At 48.9% G+C, this 18,443-nt stretch overlaps 5 non-coding genes across 5 annotated transcripts; all 5 read left to right on the top strand.

The window, feature by feature from the left end:
- Positions 1 to 1,030: 1,030 nt before the first annotated feature.
- Positions 1,031 to 1,101, top strand: trnag-ccc (transfer RNA glycine (anticodon CCC)). The gene has a single exon. It is a non-coding gene; the product is annotated as a tRNA-Gly (tRNA).
- Positions 1,102 to 3,229: 2,128 nt separating this feature from the next.
- Positions 3,230 to 3,300, top strand: trnag-gcc (transfer RNA glycine (anticodon GCC)). Its single transcript has one exon. It is a non-coding gene; the product is annotated as a tRNA-Gly (tRNA).
- Positions 3,301 to 4,254: 954 nt separating this feature from the next.
- On the top strand, positions 4,255 to 4,326 carry trnae-uuc (transfer RNA glutamic acid (anticodon UUC)). Its single transcript has one exon. It is a non-coding gene; the product is annotated as a tRNA-Glu (tRNA).
- A 4,187-nt stretch (positions 4,327 to 8,513) lies between these two features.
- On the top strand, positions 8,514 to 8,585 carry trnae-uuc (transfer RNA glutamic acid (anticodon UUC)). Its single transcript has one exon. It is a non-coding gene; the product is annotated as a tRNA-Glu (tRNA).
- A 1,037-nt stretch (positions 8,586 to 9,622) lies between these two features.
- trnag-gcc (transfer RNA glycine (anticodon GCC)) lies at positions 9,623 to 9,693 on the top strand. Its single transcript has one exon. It is a non-coding gene; the product is annotated as a tRNA-Gly (tRNA).
- Positions 9,694 to 18,443: the final 8,750 nt, after the last annotated feature.

The following is an 18,443-nucleotide window of genomic DNA, read 5'->3' as shown; positions in this document are numbered from 1 at the left end:
CCACGCTGCTGTTGCCTCAACAGTCAGCAGCGCAACATTCGGTACCGAGGTGCAACATTCACTTCCTTGCATTCTGTGAAATGCCTGCTGTTTCAAAGTCAGCAGGAAATGACATTGGGAACAAGACACCTTAAATGCCCACATTTATGTGTACCTCACAGTGTCAGAACAGTCACGGTTATCATCCGCCTTCCATGTATTATTTTGCCGACTGCATCTCCCTAACAAACTTAGCTGATCACAGCACGGCTATCAGTCAACTCATTGCCAGTGTGAAGAATGCCACATTAGCTACGTGTGCAAGGCTCGAATGACAGAGTACCTGGGCCGTGATAATTTATCCTGATATTCATGAGGCCTTAACATTCGCTGCATAAGACAATTCTACCTCTGGTTACCATCCCTCCTGCCATTGGAAAGCGGTTGTCTTTATTTCCTTTATCAAAAGCCACTGAAATTTTGCAAGCCTTTATTAAATTTCCTCTTAGCCTCCAGAGGAAAGCAATTCCAGCTTGTCCACACCATCAACATAACTGAAGTCGCTTGTCCCTCGGGCCACACTGTAAGACGTCAAACGAGTTCTGTATGTCGGGGAGTCAAGGGTTATGGGGAGCGGGCGGAAAAGTTGCGTTGTGTCGAAGATCTCATCAGCCACGAAATTATTAAATGGCGGGGCTCGAGGGGCCGAATGGCCCAATTCTGCTCCTATTTATTCTTTTGGGGAACGTTAGTTTCTTAATTATGTAATTTTTGAGCAGCTAAACAACGTTGGAAGGAAACTCCCACGGCACCTAGAAAAGTGCAAAATCTTAGCTCTGCCATGAGCTCATGCACCTGAGAGGTTAACCCTGTAATTCTCTGTCCACAGATCTTCCAGGACCTTCGAAGTGTTTCCAGCATTTAGTCATCAATTCTAGATGCAGTATCTGCTGCATTTTGCTTTATATGTTAACGCAGTGTCCCCGCTTGTATTAACAAAAGCCAAAAATAAATTGTAGCTACCAGAAAATGGAATTTGTAAACTCGGCGTGCATTGGTGGTTCAAGGGTAGAATTCTCGCCTCCCACGCGGGTGACCCGGGTTCGATTCCCGGCCAATGCAGGCTAACATTTTAAACAATTCATTTCATAGCAAACACATCACTTGAGCATAAATAATATATTAGCTGAATCTGTGCAACTGAATCAAGGGAATGAATGTTCTGTTCCTGTGCAACAGTTTTCAGGGGCTGAATGGCATCCTGTTTCTGTGTAACAGGCTCGATTTTTACTCTGACAGACATTACATTGCTCACTTCCTCGTTAGTATAGTTGTGAGTATCCCCGCCTGTCACGCGGGAGACCGGGGTGAAAATCCCCGACGGGGAGGAATTTTAGCATCCCCAATTTTAAACCTTTGGGCAGCACCTTAACGTGCTCCTTGGAAAAGATCAACAGCGAAAAAATGAACCTAAAATGATTTTAAACGGTGAGGAACTGTAAAAAAAGCTCCTGCATCAATTCCTCGATAGCATAGTGTTCTCCTTCTTTTTGTCTTTTGTGCGGGGCACTGCGGAACGAGAGAGGACAGGGAAATGCAGATAACAGCGGGAGAAAGCACGTCTGATCTTTCAAGGGGACAGCACTGGCACGATTGGCCGAATGGCCTCATACTGTACTGCAAGCTTCCATGAATCATATGGATATCTGAGACATACCCACACAAAGTGAGCACACATCTGTGTTCGTGTATGTGTTTGAGCCTTTGTCTCAAGCAGTGCATTACTATTTCCTCTGTGTTGTCCTTGGTATTTTGGTGCTGATTATTCAATATCCCGACGGCTTTTCTCTGACTATGTATCACTGAGAAAAGCATAGAAGCAAATAGATTTGAGGTGGACGCCTACCCGCAATTGATGCTGTGGTTTCTTGAACATGTCGTTTGTGATCTCGCCGAAAAAATGTCATCTGGTACGAAAGGTTTGCCTGGCGCGAAAGTGACCTGAATTTCAAAGCAGCAAGGAGGAAAGATTGCATTGTTCTGCTTGCTGGCAGGATGCTTTCCACAGCTTCCCTGGTGGTCTAGTGGTTAGGATTCGGCGCTTTCACCGCGGCGGCTCCGGGCGTGATTCTCGGTCAGTGGAACCAGTGCTTTTTCTGGCTGTTTGAAATGCCAGCAATCAAAGCACCCGCGCGAAACAATTCTTCAACCTTTCAACTTTCCACGCTGCTGTTGCCTCAACAGTCAGCAGTGCAACATTCGGTACCGAGGTGCAACATTCACTTCCTTGCCTTCTTTAAAATGCCTGCTGTTTCAAAGTCAGCAGGAAATGACATTGGGAACAAGACACCTTAAATGCCCCAATTTATGTGTACCTCACAGTGTCAGAACAGTCACGGTTATTATCCGCCTTCCATATATTATTTTGCCGACTGCATCGCCCTAACAAACTTAGCTGATCACAGCACGGCTATCAGTCAACTCATTGCCAGTGTGAAAAATGCCACATTAGCGACGTGTGCAAGACTCGAATGACAGAGCACGTGGGCCGTGATAACTTATCCTGATATTCAGGAGGCCTTAACATTCGCTGCATAAGACAATTCTACCTCTGGTTACCATCCCTTCTGCCATTGGAAAGCGTTCGTCTTTATTTCCTCTATCAAAAGCCATTGTAATTTTGCAATCTTTATTAAATTTCATCTTAGCCTCCAGAGGATAGCAATTCCAGCTTGTCCACACCATCAACATAACTGAAGTCGCTTGTCCCTCGGGCCACACTGTAAGACGTCAAACGAGTTCTGTATGTCGGGGAGTCAAGGGTTATGGGGAGCGGGCGGAAAAGTTGCGTTGTGTCGAAGATCTCATCAGCCACGAACTTATTAAATGGCGGTGCTCGAGGGGCCGAATGGCCCAATCCAGCTCCTATTTATCCTTTTGGGGAAGGTTAGTTTCTTAATTATGTAATTTTTGAGCAGCTAAACAACGTTGGAAGGAAACTCCCACGGCACCTAGAAAAGTGCAAAATCTTAGCTCTGCCGTGAGCTCATGCACCTGAGAGGTTAACCCTGTGATTCTCTGTCCACAGATCTTCCAGGACCTTCGAAGTGCTTCCAGCATTTAGTCAACAATTCCAGATGCAGTATCTGCTGCATTTTGCTTTTTATGTTAACGCAGCGTCCCCGCTTGTATTAACAAAAGCCAAAAATAAATTGTAGCTACCAGAAAATGGAATTTCTTAACTCGGCGTGCATTGGTGGTTCAGGGGTAGAATTCTCGCCTGCCACGCGGGAGACCCGGGTTCGATTCCCGGCCAATGCAGGCTAATTTTTTTAACAATTCATTTCATAGCAAACACATCACATGAGCATAAATAATTTATTAGCTGTACCTGTGCAAGTGGATCAAGGGTATGAATGTTCTGCTCCTGTTCCTGTGCAACAGCTTTGAGTGGCTGAATGGCATCCTGTTCCTGTGTAACAGGCTCGATTCTTACTCTGACAGACATTGCATTGCTCACTTCCTCGTTAGTCTCGTTGTGAGTATCCCCGCCTGTCACGCGGGAGACCGGGGTGAAATTCCCCGACGGGAAGGAATTTTAACATCCCCAAATTTAAACGTTTTGGCAGCACCTTAAAGCGCTCCTTGGAAAAGATCAACAGCGAAAGATTGAACCTAAAACAATTTTAAACGGTGAGGAACTGCATAAAAACCTCCTGCATCAATTCCTCGTTAGCATAGTGTTCTCCTTCTGTTTGTCTTTTGTGCGGGGCACTGCGGAACGAGAGAGGACAGGGAAATGCAGATAACAGCGGGAGAAAGCACGTCTGATCTTTCAAGTGGACAGCACTGGCACGATTGGCCGAATGGCCTCACACTGTACTGCACGCCTCCATGAATCATATGGATATCTGAGACATACTCACACAAAGTGAGCACACATCTGTGTTCGTGCATATGTTTGAGTCTTTGTCTCAAGCAGTGCATTACTGTTTCCTCCGTATTGTCCTTGATATTTTGGTGCTGATTATTCAATATCCCGACGGCTTTTCTCTGACTGTGTATCTCTGAGAAAAGCACAGAAGCAAATAGATTTCAGGTGGACGCCTAGACGCACTTGATGCTGTGGTTTCCTGAACATGTCCTTTGTGATCTCGCCTAAAAAATGTCATCTTGTACGAAAAGTTTGCCTGGCGTGAAAGTGACCTGAATTTCAAAGCAGCAAGGAGGAAAGACTGCCTTGTTCTGCTTACTGGCAGGCCGCTTCTCACAGCTTCCCTGGTGGTCTAGTGGATAGGATTCGGCGCTTTCACCGCCGCGGCCCGGGTTCGATTCCCGGTCAGGGAACTAGTGCGTTTTCTGTCTGTTTGAAATGCCAGCAATCAAAGCTCCCGCGCGAAACAATGCTTGCACCTCATCAACCTTTCAATTTTCCACACCGCTGCTGTTGCCTCAACAGTCAGCAGCGCATCATTCGGTACCGAGGTGCAGCATTCGCTTCCTTGCCTCACAGTGTCAGAACACTCACGGTTATTATCCGTCTTCCATGTATTATTTTGCCGACTGCATCTCCCTAACAAACTTAGCTGATCACAGCACGGCTATCAGTCAACTCATTGCCAGTGTGAAAAATGCCACATTAGCAACGTGTGCAAGACTCGAATGACAGAGTAACTGGGCCGTGATAACTTATCCTGATATTCATGAGGCCTTAACATTCGCTGCATAAGACAATTCTACCTCTGGTTACCATCCCTCCTGCCATTGGAAAGCGTTTGTCTTTATTTCCTCTATCAAAACCCATTGTAATTCTGCAAGCCTCTATTAAATTTCCTCTTAGCCTCCAGAGGAAAGCAATCCCAGCTTCTCCACACTATCCCTCGGGCCACACTGTAAGACGTCAAACGGGTTCTGTATGTCTGATAGACATATATTTCAGCTACAGGGGAGTCAAAGGTTATGGGGAACGGGCGGCAAAGTTGCGTTGTGTCGAAGATCTCATCAGCCACGAACTTTTTAAATGGCGGGCTCGAGGGGCCGAATGGCCCAATCCTGCTCCTATTTTTTCTTTTGGGGAAGGTTAATTTCTTAATTATGTAATTTTTGAGCAGCTAAACAACGTTGGAAGGAAACTCCCACGGGACGTAAAAAGTGCAAAATCTTAGCTCTACCGAGAGCTCATGCACCTAAGAGGTTAACCCTGTGTTTCTCTGTCCACAGATCTTCCAGGACCTTAGAAGTGTTTCCAGCATTTAATCAACAATTCCAGATGCAGTATCTGCTGCATATTGCTTTTTATGTTAACGCAGTGTTCCCGCTTGTATTAACAAAAGTCAAAAATAAATTGTAGCTACCAGAAAATAGAATCGATTAAGTCGGCGTGCATTGGTGGTTCAGGGGTAGAATTCTCGCCTGCCACGCGGGAGACCCGGGTCCGATTCCCGGCCAATGCAGGCTAATTTTTTTAACAATTCATTTCATAGCAAACACATCACATGAGCATAAATAATTTATTAGCTGTACAAGTGGATCAAGGGTATGAATGTTCTGCTCCTGTTCCTGTGCAACAGCTTTGAGGGGCTGAATGGCATCCTGTTCCTGTGTAACAGGCTCGATTCTTACTCTGACAGACATTGCATTGCTCACTTCCTCGTTAGTCTCGTTGTGAGTATCCCCGCCTGTCACGCGGGAGACCGGGGTGAAATTCCCCGACGGGAAGGAATTTTAACATCCCCAATTTTAATCGTTTTGGCAGCACCTTAAAGCGCTCCTTGGAAAAGATCAACAGCGAAAGATTGAACTTAAAACTATTTTAAACGGTGAGGAACTGCATAAAAACCTCCTGCATCAATTCCTCGTTAGCATTGTGTTCTCCTTCTGTTTGTCTTTTCTGCGGGGCACTGCGGAACGAGAGAGGACAGGGAAATGCAGATAACAGCGGGAGAAAGCACGTCTGATCTTTCAAGTGGACAGCACTGGCACGATTGGCCGAATGGCCTCACACTGTACTGCACGCCTCCATGAATCATATGGATATCTGAGACATACTCACACAAAGTGAGCACACATCTGTGTTCGTGCATGTGTTTGAGTCTTTGTCTCAAGCAGTGCATTACTGTTTCCTCTGTATTGTCCTTGATATTTTGGTGCTGATTATTCAAAAGCCCGACGGCTTTTCTCTGACTGTGTATCTCTGAGAAAAGCACAGAAGCAAATAGATTTCAGGTGGACGCCTACACGCACTTGATGCTGTGGTTTCCTGAACATGTCCTTTGTGATCTCGCCTAAAAAATGTCATCTTGCACGAAAAGTTTGCCTGGCGTGAAAGTGACCTGAATTTCAAAGCAGCAAGGAGGAAAGACTGCCTTGTTCTGCTTGCTGGCAGTCCGCTTTTTACAGCTTCCCTGGTGGTCTAGTGGATAGGATTCGGCACTTTCACCGCCGCGGCCCGGGTTCTATTCCCGGTCAGGGAACCAGTGCATTTTCTGGCTGTTTGACATGCCAGCAATCAAAGCACCCGCGCGAAACAATGCTTGCACCTCATCAACCTTTCAATTTTCCACACCGCTGCTGTTGCCTCAACAGTCAGCAGCGCATCATTCGGTACCGAGGTGCAGCATTCGCTTCCTTGCCTCGCAGTGTCAGAACAGTCACGGTTATTATCCGTCTTCCATGTATTATTTTGCCGACTGCATCTCCCTAACAAACTTAGCTGATCACAGCACGGCTATCAGTCAACTCATTGCCAGTGTGAAAAATGCCACATTAGCAACGTGTGCAAGACTCGAATGACAGAGTAACTGGGCCGTGATAACTTATCCTGATATTCATGAGGCCTTAACATTCGCTGCATAAGACAATTCTACCTCTGGTTACCATCCCTCCTGCCATTGGAAAGCGTTTGTCTTTATTTCCTCTATCAAAACCCATTGTAATTTTGCAAGCCTCTATTAAATTTCCTCTTAGCCTCCAGAGGAAAGCAATCCCAGCTTCTCCACACTATCCCTCGGGCCACACTGTAAGACGTCAAACGGGTTCTGTATGGCTGATAGACATATATTTCAGCTACAGGGGATTCAAAGGTTATGGGGAACGGGCGGCAAAGTTGCGTTGTGTCGAAGATCTCATCAGCCACGAACTTTTTAAATGGCGGGCTCGAGGGGCCGAATGGCCCAATCCTGCTCCTATTTTTTCTTTTGGGGAAGGTTAGTTTCTTAATTATGTAATTTTTGAGCAGCTAAACAACGTTGGAAGGAAACTCCCACGGGACGTAGAAAAGTGCAAAATCTTAGCTCTACCGAGAGCTCATGCACCTGAGAGGTTAACCCTGTGTTTCTCTGTCCACAGATCTTCCAGGACCTTCGAAGTGTTTCCAGCATTTAATCAACAATTCCAGATGCAGTATCTGCTGCATATTGCTTTTTATGTTAACGCAGTGTCCCCGCTTGTATTAACAAAAGTCAAAAATAAATTGTAGCTACCAGAAAATAGAATCGATTAAGTCGGCGTGCATTGGTGGTTCAGGGGTAGAATTCTCGCCTGCCACGCGGGAGACCCGCGTTCGATTCCCGACCAATGCAGGCGAATTTTTTTAACAATTCATTTCATAGCAAACACATCACATGAGCATAAATAATTTATTAGCTGTACCTGTGCAAGTGGATCAAGGGTATGAATGTTCTGCTCCTGTTGCTGTGCAACAGCTTTGAGGGGCTGAATGGCATCCTGTTCCTGTGTAACAGGCTCGATTCTTACTCTGACAGACATTGCATTGCTCACTTCCTCGTTAGTCTCGTTGTGAGTATCCCCGCCTGTCACGCGGGAGACCGGGGTGAAATTCCCCGACGGGAAGGAATTTTAACATCCCCAATTTTAAACGTTTTGGCAGCACCTTAAAGCGGTCCTTGGAAAAGATCAACAGCGAAAGATTGAACCTAAAACAATTTTAAACGGTGAGGAACTGCATAAAAACCTCCTGCATCAATTCCTCGTTAGCATAGTGTTCTCCTTCTGTTTGTCTTTTGTGCGGGGCACTGCGGAACGAGAGAGGACAGGGAAATGCAGATAACAGCGGGAGAAAGCACGTCTGATCTTTCAAGTGGGCAGCACTGGCACGATTGGCCGAATGGCCTCACACTGTACTGCACGCCTCCATGAATCATATGGATATCTGAGACATACTCACACAAAGTGAGCACACATCTGTGTTCGTGCATATGTTTGAGTCTTTGTCTCAAGCAGTGCATTACTGTTTCCTCTGTATTGTCCTTGATATTTTGGTGCTGATTATTCAATATCCCGACGGCTTTTCTCTGACTGTGTATCTCTGAGAGAAGCACAGAAGCAAATAGATTTCAGGTGGACGCCTACACGCACTTGATGCTGTGGTTTCCTGAACATGTCCTTTGTGATCTCGCCTAAAAAATGTCATCTTGTACGAAAAGTTTGCATGGCGTGAAAGTGACCTGAATTTCAAAGCAGCAAGGAGGAAAGACTGCCTTGTTCTGCTTGCTGGCAGGCCGCTTCTCACAGCTTCCCTGGTGGTCTAGTGGATAGGATTCGGCGCTTTCACCGCCGCGGCCCGGGTTCGATTCCCGGTCAGGGAACCATGTGCGTTTTCTGGCTGTTTGACATGCCAGCAATCAAAGCACCCGCGCGAAACAATGCTTGCACCTCATCAAGCTTTCAATTTTCCACACCGCTGCTGTTGCCTCAACAGTCAGCAGCGCATCATTCGGTACCGAGGTGCAGCATTCGCTTCCTTGCCTCGCAGTGTCAGAACAGTCACGGTTATTATCCGTCTTCCATGTATTATTTTGCCGACTGCATCTCCCTAACAAACTTAGCTGATCACAGCACGGCTATCAGTCAACTCATTGCCAGTGTGAAAAATGCCACATTAGCAACGTGCGCAAGACTCGAATGACAGAGTAACTGGGCCGTGATAACTTATCCTGATATTCATGAGGCCTTAACATTCGCTGCATAAGACAATTCTACCTCTGGTTACCATCCCTCCTGCCATTGGAAAGCGTTTGTCTTTATTTCCTCTATCAAAACCCATTGTAATTTTGCAAGCCTCTATTAAATTTCCTCTTAGCCTCCAGAGGAAAGCAATCCCAGCTTCTCCACACTATCCCTCGGGCCACACTGTAAGACGTCAAACGGGTTCTGTATGTCTGATAGACATATATTTCAGCTACAGGGGATTCAAAGGTTATGGGGAACGGGCGGCGAAGTTGCGTTGTGTCGAAGATCTCATCAGCCACGAACTTTTTAAATGGCGGGCTCGAGGGGCCAAATGGCCCAATCCTGCTCCTATTTTTTCTTTTGGGGAAGGTTAGTTTCTTAATTATGTAATTTTTGAGCAGCTAAACAACGTTGGAAGGAAACTCCCACGGGACGTAGAAAAGTGCAAAATCTTAGCTCTACCGAGAGCTCATGCACCTGAGAGGTTAACCCTGTGTTTCTCTGTCCACAGATCTTCCAGGACCTTCGAGGTGTTTCCAGCATTTAATCAACAATTCCAGATGCAGTATCTGCTGCATATTGCTTTTTATGTTAACGCAGTGTCCCCGCTTGTATTAACAAAAGTCAAAAATAAATTGTAACTACCAGAAAATAGAATTGATTAAGTCGGCGTGCATTGGTGGTTCAGGGGTAGAATTCTCGCCTGCCACGCGGGAGACCCGGGTTCGATTCCCGGCCAATGCAGGCTAATTTTTTTAACAATTCATTTCACAGCAAACACATCACATGAGCATAAATAATTTATTAGCTGTACCTGTGCAAGTGCATCAAGGGTATGAATGTTCTGCTCCTGTTGCTGTGCAACAGCTTTGAGGGGCTGAATGGCATCCTGTTCCTGTGTAACAGGCTCGATTCTTACTCTGACAGACATTGCATTGCTCACTTCCTCGTTAGTCTCGTTGTGAGTATCCCCGCCTGTCACGCGGGAGACCGGGGTGAAATTACCCGACGGGAAGGAATTTTAACATCCCCAATTTTAATCGTTTTGGCAGCACCTTAAAGCGCTCCTTGGAAAAGATCAACAGCGAAAGATTGAACTTAAAACAATTTTAAACGGTGAGGAACTGCATAAAAACCTCCTGCATCAATTCCTCGTTAGCATAGTGTTCTCCTTCTGTTTGTCTTTTCTGCGGGGCACTGCGGAACGAGAGAGGACAGGGAAATGCAGATAACAGCGGGAGAAAGCACGTCTGATCTTTCAAGTGGACAGCACTGGCACGATTGGCCGAATGGCCTCACACTGTACTGCACGCCTCCATGAATCATATGGATATCTGAGACATACTCACACAAAGTGAGCACACATCTGTGTTCGTGCATGTGTTTGAGTCTTTGTCTCAAGCAGTGCATTACTGTTTCCTCTGTATTGTCCTTGATATTTTGGTGCTGATTATTCAATATCCCGACGGCTTTTCTCTGACTGTGTATCTCTGAGAAAAGCACAGAAGCAAATAGATTTCAGGTGGACGCCTACACGCACTTGATGCTGTGGTTTCCTGAACATGTCCTTTGTGATCTCGCCTAAAAAATGTCATCTTGCACGAAAAGTTTGCCTGGCGTGAAAGTGACCTGAATTTCAAAGCAGCAAGGAGGAAAGACTGCCTTGTTCTGCTTGCTGGCAGGCTGCTTTTTACAGCTTCCCTGGTGGTCTAGTGGATAGGATTCGGCACTTTCACCGCCGCGGCCCGGGTTCGATTCCCGGTCAGGGAACCAGTGCGTTTTCTGGCAGTTTGACATGCCAGCAATCAAAGCACCCGCGCGAAACAATGCTTGCACCTCATCAACCTTTCAATTTTCCACACCGCTGCTGTTGCCTCAACAGTCAGCAGCGCATCATTCGGTACCGAGGTGCAGCATACGCTTCCATGCCTCGCAGTGTCAGAACAGTCACGGTTATTATCCGTCTTCCATGTATTATTTTGCCGACTGCATCTCCCTAACAAACTTAGCTGATCACAGCACGGCTATCAGTCAACTCATTGCCAGTGTGAAAAATGCCACATTAGCAACGTGCGCAAGACTCGAATGACAGAGTAACTGGGCCGTGATAACTTATCCTGATATTCATGAGGCCTTAACATTCGCTGTATAAGACAATTCTACCTCTGGTTACCATCCCTCCTGCCATTGGAAAGCGTTTGTCTTTATTTCCTCTATCAAAACCCATTGTAATTTTGCAAGCCTCTATTAAATTTCCTCTTAGCCTCCAGAGGAAAGCAATCCCAGCTTCTCCACACTATCCCTCGGGCCACACTGTAAGACGTCAAACGGGTTCTGTATGTCTGATAGACATACATTTCAGCTACAGGGGAGTCAAAGGTTATGGGGAACGGGCGGCAAAGTTGCGTTGTGTCGAAGATCTCATCAGCCACGAACTTTTTAAATGGCGGGCTCGAGGGGCCGAATGGCCCAATCCTGCTCCTATTTTTTCTTTTGGGGAAGGTTAGTTTCTTAATTATGTAATTTTTGAGCAGCTAAACAACGTTGGAAGGAAACTCCCACGGGACGTAGAAAAGTGCAAAATCTTAGCTCTACCGAGAGCTCATGCACCTGAGAGGTTAACCCTGTGTTTCTCTGTCCACAGATCTTCCAGGACCTTCGAAGTGTTTCCAGCATTTAATCAACAATTCCAGATGCAGTATCTGCTGCATATTGCTTTTTATGTTAACGCAGTGTCCCCGCTTGTATTAACAAAAGTCAAAAATAAATTGTAGCTACCAGAAAATAGAATTGATTAAGTCGGCGTGAATTGGTGGTTCAGGGGTAGAATTCTCGCCTGCCACGCGGGAGACCCGGGTTCGATTCCCGGTCAATGCAGGCTAATTTTTTTAACAATTCATTTCATAGCAAACACATCACATGAGCATAAATAATTTATTAGCTGTACCTGTGCAAGTGGATCAAGGGTATGAATGTTCTGCTCCTGTTGCTGTGTAACAGCTTTGAGGGGCTGAATGGCATCCTGTTCCTGTGTAACAGGCTCGATTCTTACTCTGACAGACATTGCATTGCTCACTTCCTCGTTAGTCTCGTTGTGAGTATCCCCGCCTGTCACGCGGGAGACCGGGGTGAAATTCCCCGACGGGAAGGAATGTTAACATCCCCAATTTTAAACGTTTTGGCAGCACCTTAAAGCGCTCCTTGGAAAAGATCAACAGCGAAAGATTGAACCTAAAACAATTTTAAACGGTGAGGAACTGCATAAAAATCTCCTGCATCAATTCCTCGTTAGCATAGTGTTCTCCTTCTGTTTGTCTTTTGTGCGGGGCACTGCGGAACGAGAGAGGACAGGGAAATGCAGATAACAGCGGGAGAAAGCACGTCTGATCTTTCAAGTGGACAGCACTGGCACGATTGGCCGAATGGCCTCACACTGTACTGCACGCCTCCATGAATCATATGGATATCTGAGACATACTCACACAAAGTGAGCACACATCTGTGTTCGTGCATATGTTTGAGTCTTTGTCTCAAGCAGTGCATTACTGTTTCCTCTGTATTATCCTTGATATTTTGGTGCTGATTATTCAATATCCCGACGGCTTTTCTCTGACTGTGTATCTCTGAGAGAAGCACAGAAGCAAATAGATTTCAGGTGGACGCCTACACGCACTTGATGGTGTGGTTTCCTGAACATGTCCTTTGTGATCTCGCCTAAAAAATGTCATCTTGTACGAAAAGTTTGCCTGGCGTGAAAGTGACCTGAATTTCAAAGCAGCAAGGAGGAAAGACTGCCTTGTTCTGCTTGCTGGCAGGCCGCTTCTCACACCTTCCCTGGTGGTCTAGTGGATAGGATTCGGCGCTTTCACCGCTCGCGGCCCGGGTTCGATTCCCGGTCAGGGAACCAGTGCGTTTTCTGGCTGTTTGAAATGCCAGCAATCAAAGCACCCGCGCGAAACAATGCTTGCACCTCATCAACCTTTCAATTTTCCACACCGCTGCTGTTGCCTCAACAGTCAGCAGCGCATCATTCGGTACCGAGGTGCAGCATTCGCTTCCTTGCCTCGCAGTGTCAGAGAGTCACGGTTATTATCCGTCTTCCATGTATTATTTTGCCGACTGCATCTCCCTAACAAACTTAGCTGATCACAGCACGGCTATCAGTCAACTCATTGCCAGTGTGAAAAATGCCACATTAGCAACGTGTGCAAGACTCGAATGACAGAGTAACTGGGCCGTGATAACTTATCCTGATATTCATGAGGCCTTAACATTCGCTGCATAAGACAATTCTACCTCTGGTTACCATCCCTCCTGCCAGTCCCTGGGCACTCCCTGTTACTGGGGTACAGTCCCCGGGCACTCCCTGTTACTGGGGTACAGTCCCCGGGCACTCCCTGTTACTGGGGTACGGTCCCCGGGCACTCCCTGTTACTGGGGTACAGTCCCTGGGCACTCCCTGTTACTGGGGTACGGTCCCTGGGCACTCCCTGTTACTGGGGTACAGTCCCTGGGCGCTCCCTGTTACTGGGGTACGGTCCCTGGCACTCCCCGTTACTGGGGTACAGTCCCCGGGCACACCCTGTTGCTGGGGTACGGTGCCTGGGCACTCCCTGTTACTGGGGTACAGTCCCATGGCACTCCCTGTGACTGGGGTACTGTCCCTGGGCACTCCCTGTCACTGGGGTACGGTCCCGGGGCACTACCTTTTACTGGGGTACAGACCCTGGGCACTCCCTGTTACAGGGGTACGGTCCTTGGGCACTCCCTGTTACTGGGGTACGGTCCCTGGGCACTCCCTGTTACTGGGGTACAGTCCCTGGGCATTCCCTGTTACTGGGGTACAGTCCCTGGGCACTCCCTGTGACTGGGGTACAGTCCCTGGGCACTCCCTGTTACTGAGGTACATTCCCCGGGCACTGCCTGTTACTGGGGTACAGTCCCTGGGCACTCCCTGTTGCTGGGGTACAGTCCTTGGGCACTCCCTGTTACTGGGGTACGGTCCCTGGGCACTCCCTGTTACTGGGGTACAGTCCCTGGGCATTCCCTGTTACTGGGGTACAGTACCTGGGCACTCCTTGTTACTGGGGTACAGTCCCCGGGCACTGCCTGTTACTGGGGTACAGTCCATGGACACTCCCTGTTACTGGGGTACAGTCCCCGGGCACTCCCTGTTACTGGGGTACAGTCCCTGGGCACTGCCTGTTACTGGGGTACAGTCCCCGGGCACTGCCTGTTACTGGAGCGCTCCCTGTTACTGGGGTACAGCCCCCGAGCACTCCCTGTTACTGGGGTACTGTCCCTCTCCACCAGTTGCCTGTACCATGCCCAAATCACCATATTCTGTGTTGAACCCAGACAAGGTTGGCTGGATATTTTATTGTGGGGACCACCCCCACTAACTAAGACGCATGAGTGTGCTGTGGTCGGGTGTGGAACATATCGGTGGGTGTGAGTGCATTGATCAAAACCAATTTTCCTCTATTTTTAAAGATTTGTTTTTAATCAGGGCATCTTTGGTCTGATGAGTGAAGATTTAAAGAGCATGTGTATGATAGTGAACTGGCAGTATGGGATTTGCCAGGAGAGGCCATTCCTTATAAACTTCCCGCTGCTCTTTCAGCGGGTGATTAACCTGGAGGGGAAGGGCAATCCAACAAAGGCCATTTAGGATCATAGAATGATTACAGCATGGAAGAAGGCCATTCTGCCCGTCGAGCTTGTGCCAGCTCTCTACAAGAGCACTTCAGCTAGTCCCACTCCCCCGCCTTTTCCCCATAGCCCTGCACATTTCTTTCCTTCAGATACTTATCCAGCTCCCTTTTGAAAGCCATGATTGAGTCTGCCTCCACCACACTGTCAGGCGGTGCATTCCAGATCTTAAACACTTGGGGGGCAAAATTCAGTATCGCCCCGTTTGGGGCGCCATTAGCGGCCGTGTGCAAACTTTAGCGCCTGGCGCTAATTAGCGCCTCTGATGGCAAACTTGGCTTTTATCGCCCCAGGGGGTGATTGGAGCGCGAAATCATGTGCTTCACACCTGTCTTAAGGCGCATAGACCAAGGAGTGAGGCGTAACCTCAGCGCTGGCGAAGCTATTGTGATGTCAGTCAGCAATGGAACACAGACACACTGGCGCCGGCCAGTTCTGACGAATGGTCATCGACCTGAAACATTAACTCTGTTTCTCTCTTCGCAGATGCTGCTTGACCTGCTGAGTTTCTCCAGCATTTTTCTGTTTTTATCTTAAAGGGGAGGGTCGATCTTGCGCTCCATCCACATCCTGCTCATTGCAGCCTTGAATCTCGGCCTGGAGAGACCTGTACATCAAATCTGCTGGAAAGAACAATGGAGAGGCCCAGGGAAACAGCTCAGAGTGCAGCCCCCACAGTCTCTTCTAAATCGATACAAGGAAGGGCAAATCAAAATGAACCAGCAAAGTGCTGCTCAGTATGCAAAACTCCTTCACACAGCGTTGAATCTCCAGAAGTCTCTCTCTCTCTCTCTCAGAATGCGTGGTGCAAAAATGTCACCAACAAAAAAAGGCAGAAGCGGTCGCCTTTAAATAGCGCTCCCCCAGTCCCTTCCTGACTGCAAAACGCTCCCCTCAACCTGTCGTTGCTAGCAGCAGGTGGTAAGGCAGGGGGTGCCACTCAATATCTGGTCCGGGGCGCTACCGGGGAGTTGCGCACTCGACTGACATCACGATCTACCAGCGCAGGAGATCGTGGCGGTAGTGTTTAGCGCCGCCACAAAATGTCTAGTTAATTACGCGAGCGACGCAAACATCGCCGCGCCCGGGCGCTAGTTGCTCTGCGGCCCATTAGCGCCCTCTTAAGGCGCTAACGGGAGGCGCAGACAACTGAATTTTTCCTCCTTGCTGCGTAAAAAAGTTTTTTCTTATGTCGCCTTTGGTTCTTTTGCAAATCAACTTAAATCTGTGTCCTCTGATTCTCTACCCTTCTGCCAATGGGAACAGTTTGTCACTCTCTACTCTGTCCAGACCCCTCATGATTTTGAGCACCTCCATCAAATCTCCCCTCAATCTTTTCTGCTCCAAGGAGAACAACCCCAGCTTCTCCAGTCTGTCAAAGTAACTGAAGTACCTCAATCCTGGAATCATTCTCGTTAATCTTTGCTGCACCCTCTCAAAGGCCTTCACATCTTTCCTAAAGTGCGGTGCCCAGAATTGGACATATTTGGACTTTCAACCTCCTTTTGTAGGAAAGCTTGGCACTACAGGATCTGTTGGAGATTGATGCCGAGAGAGATATGAATAAGATAACCGGGTTATGTACCGAGCAGTCAGCGAGTTTCGTCGGGCCAAGGGTCAGGCATCCTCCCTGCCGTAACCAGGGCAGTCACAGTGCAGAATGGTCCTGGGTGACTTGCTGCCCTGTTTACACTGCTGATCTTAGGTCTGGATACCAGGGGCTGGAACTCCTGCCTGTTTGAGGCCACTTGGAATAAGCAAATCCACCTCTCAGAAAATGGTCAAAGTTTCTTTTTAACTCTTATTTTAGGGGGGCCAAGAGGAGCAGGAGGTTTTGCCGCTGCTCCAGCCGTAGCTCAGTGGGCAGCACTCTCTCGCCTGAGCTAGAAGGTTGTGGGTTCGAGCCCCACTCCAGAGACTTGAGAACAAAAATCCAGGCTGACACTCCAGTTCAGTACTGAGGGAGCGGCGCACTGTCAGAGGAGCGGTACTGAGGCAGCGCCGCACGGTCGGAGGGGCAGTACTGAGGGAGCACTGCACTGTTGGAGGGGCAGGACTGAGGGAGTGCCGCACTGTCGGAGGGGCAGTACTGAGGGAGCGCCGCACTGTCGGAGGGGCAGTACTGAGGGAGCACCACACTGTCGGAGGGGCAGTACTGAGGGAGCGCCGCACTGTCAGAGGGGCAGTACTGAGGGAGCACCACACTGTCGGAGGGGCAGTACTGAGGGAGCGCTGCACTGTTGGAGGGGCAGTGCTGAGGGAGCGCTGCACTGTCGGAGGGGCAGTATTGAGGGAGCGCTGCACTGTCGGAGGGGCAGGACTGAGGGAGTGCTGCACTGTCGGAGGGGCAGTACTGAGGGAGCGCTGCACTGTCGGAGGGGCAGGACTGAGGGAGCGCCGCACTGTCGGAGGGGCAGGACTGAGGGAGTGCCGCACTATCGGAGGGACGGTACTGAGGCAGCACTGCACTGTCGGAGGGGCAGTACTGATGGAGCGCCGCACTGTCGGAGGGGCAATACTGAGGGAGCGCCGCACTTTCGGAGGGTCAGTACTGAGGGAACGCTGCACTGTTGGAGGGGCAGTACTGAGGGAGCGCTGCACTGTCGGAGGGGCAATACTGAGGGAGCGCCGCACTTTCGGAGGGTCAGTACTGAGGGCGCGCTGCACTGTTGGGGGGGCAGTACTGAGGGAGCGCTGCACTGTTGGAGGGGCAGTACCGAGGGAGCGCTGCACTGTCGGAGGGGCGGTACTGAGGGAGCGCTGCACTGTCGGAGGGGCAGTACTGAGGGAGCGCTGCACTGTCGGAGGGGCAGTACTGAGGGAGCGCTGCACTATCAGAGAGGTAGTACTGAGGGAGCGCCGCACTGTCGGGAGGGAGGGAGCGCCGCACTTTAGGAGGTGCGTCTTTCGGATGAGACATTAAACTGCTCTCTCAGGTGGATGTAAATGATCCCACGGCCACTATTCGAAGGTGAGCATGGTCATTCTCCCTGGTGTCCTGGGCCAATATTTATCCCTTAATCAACAGGACTGAAAAAACAGATTATCTTGCCATATCACATTGCTGTTTGTGGGAGCTTGCTGTGCGCAAATTGGCTGCCGTGTTTCCTGCATTAGAACAGTGACTGCACTTCAAAAAGTACTTCATTGGCTGTGAAGTGCTTTGGGACGTCCTGAGGTGCTGAACGCTGGTATAGAAATGCAAGTCTTTTTAAATGTTTTTGTAACACAGTGATGGGTGTGTGGAGATCAGTGTCATATTCCCCATTGTCAGTCAATGCTGCCACTCGCTGGCATCAGATAGACAGTGCAGTGCTATAAATGTACAGGGGCTGAGGGCACTGGTTCTGTCCTGCCTCTGTCAGCAGTGACAGTTACCGCTTAATCATTGCCTTGGGCTGATTTCGCTGCTGCAGTCTCGGCAGCCTCTCCTCCATTCTTCGGACCCCACAGATGTGGATGCGGGACTGGTGAGCTGCCGCCCAAATGCTCGGTCCTCGATGGGCTGCAGCCTCATAATCTGTGGCTGACTCGCTGTGCACCAGGCAGGAGGGCCATATTCCAGGGGTGGCTGGGGACAGCACACAACCGTCTGAGGAAAGCCCTGGGGCTGTCAGCGGGCCTCATTCCACAGAGAGCCGGGGGTATCGGGCCTTACCTGTAATCAACGTCCCACCAGAGGTATCTGGGCATTACCTGTAATCACCGTCCCACCAGGGGTATCTGGGCATTACCTGCAATCACTGTCCCACCAGGGGTATCTGGGCATTACCTGCAATCAC

The sequence above is a fragment of the Somniosus microcephalus genome, unplaced genomic scaffold (assembly GCF_052327205.1).
Source record: "Somniosus microcephalus isolate GS21.2 unplaced genomic scaffold, FLI_Smic_1.0 unresolved_chr8, whole genome shotgun sequence".
In the NCBI taxonomy this organism is placed as follows: Eukaryota; Metazoa; Chordata; class Chondrichthyes; order Squaliformes; family Somniosidae; genus Somniosus; species Somniosus microcephalus.
This window is presented reverse-complemented; position numbering and strand designations above follow the sequence as displayed.